Genomic DNA, 2,500 nt, shown 5'->3' on the forward strand with positions numbered 1-2,500 from the left:
AACAATATATGGACCTTAAATGCTGTTTCATTTTATTTTATTTTCGCGTGAATATAGAAAATCGTAATAGTATAGGCAGCTAATGCGAAATCTGTAGCCAGTCAGTGTATTCGTTAATCAAGGTTGGAATTTCCAGCAGCCCTGCGTCTGATTGTCATTGGATTTACGTACTCCTTGCGGAGTCCCCCTTAAAAAACGCAACAGTGATATCTTTGTTTGAAAAGGCTCGGAAATTGATTGTCCCAAATATAAATTTTTGCGCTGATATGAATCACTGTGCTGTATATGTGAATCTAATGATTTCGCCTTTTTCATAATTACCTCTAAATGTAATAGGTGATCATTCGCATTTCCAATTCATTGGACACGAAGAAAGATCGCTTTGAGACTTTGACACAAGTTAAGCAGAATAACATTAACATTGATCGAATTCCGTGTTACAACAATATTACCCATAGTTTAGAAGGTTTCCAAGTAAATATGAAAATGCTCTATGTATAAATAAATATTAGATTGATTTTTTATATTAAAAATATTCATGAATATTGACTGGGGGCATCTATAATTTCCTTTGTTTTAATCGACTGCAGGAGTAACACCTCCCATTTATTTATTCTTGCAACACATAATGCATTGATTTAACATTTGTGAAATTATGTAAATGTTTCTTTTGTAAGTGCATTTTTACATGAAATATGTAATTTTACATTGCCCAACATTGGGGCCAGTAAGGCTTTAAAGTAATTACATATATTGTACTAAATGAATCCCCAATATCGGTCTCTGTTTCGACTCCAGGAAGGCCACCCTTGTATGATCACGAGTAAGTTGTTGAAACCACTTCCAGTGTGACCAAGCATTCTCTTTAGAATAAATGTTAAATTCAGGGGTGGTGTAACACACACACACATACATATACATACAAACATGAATGCATACATACGTACATAATATATATATATTAATTAATTAATTCACACGCACACGCGCACGCACACGCACACGCACACACGCACACGCACAAGCACAAGCACACGCACACGCACACGCACACGCACACATACACAGACTCACTCACTCACTCACTCACTCACTCACTCACTCACTCACTCACTCACTCACTCACTCACTCACTCACACACACACACACACACACACACACACACACACACACACACACACACACACACACACACACACACACACACACACACACACACACATGCGCGTATGTTTATAGATATATTATGTATATATATATTTTATATATATATATATATATATATATATATATATTATGTATATATATATTATATATATACACACATGCATAGAGATAGATATATGGATGAATATGTGTGTTTATGTTAATGTATATGTATATGTAAATATGTATATATAATCACACACATATATATACACCTATCTATTTATCAATTTATCTTTATCTTAATCTCTCTCTCTCTCTCTCTCTCTCTCTCTCTCTCTCTCTCTCTCTCTCTCTCTCTCTCTCTCTCTCTCTCTCTCCCTCTCCCTCTCCCTCTCCCTCTCCCTCTCCCTCCCTCCCTCCCTCCCTTCCTCCCTCCCTCCCTCCCTCCCTCCCTCCCTCCCTCTCTCTCTCTCTCTCTCTCTCTCTCTCTCTCTCTCTCTCTCTCTCTCTCTCTCTCTCTCTCCCTCCCTCCCTCCCTCCCTCCCTCCCTCCCTCCCTCCCTCCCCCCCTCCCTCCCTCCCTCCCTCCCTCCCTCCCTCCCTCCCTCCCTCCCTCCCTCCCTCCCTCCCTCCCTCCCCCCCTCTCTCTCTCTCCCTCTCCCTCTCTCTAAATATATATATATAAATATATATAAATATATATATATATACATACATACATACACATACATACAATAATACATATACACATATATGTGTATGTATAAGTATATATATATACACATATATATATAGACACATACATAAATGCATGAATACATAAATATGCATATAAATACATTTTTCTGATCGCATACAGAAACACATTTTTTTTTTTTGTCGAAAAAAAAATCACTAATTCTATCAAAAGTAGTTATTATAATTATTATCAAAATCAATAGATACTGATATGTCTTGTTTCTGCTGAAATTACGTAATTATATACTGCTGAAGAACCACTGTATGTTTTGGGGGACAAACCTAGCACAGATTTCTCTTTTATCTTGCATTTTGAACTATGTTAACGCTTTGCAGGTACTTTTACATTTTGGCGGTATTACGAAGCTTTGTTATAGTACTGCTTCACTCACTACTACTTAGCAGAATTCCTTGGGGAATACCGCTGTTCAAAGAACTCCACCCTTGGTCCTTCTTGGGCACTGACATGGGTTTGGGAAGATGGCAAACCTATAAATTCTACAGTTAATTGGCTTTTGCATAGTTGTTCAGAAACCTTTTCTGTAGCAAACTTTACAAGTAGTAAGTGTAATGCAGTAAATGCAGTAATCCCTTAATTTAGTGGACCTTCACC

The sequence above is a fragment of the Penaeus chinensis genome, chromosome 20 (genome assembly GCF_019202785.1).
Source record: "Penaeus chinensis breed Huanghai No. 1 chromosome 20, ASM1920278v2, whole genome shotgun sequence".
Classification (NCBI taxonomy): Eukaryota; Metazoa; Arthropoda; class Malacostraca; order Decapoda; family Penaeidae; genus Penaeus; species Penaeus chinensis.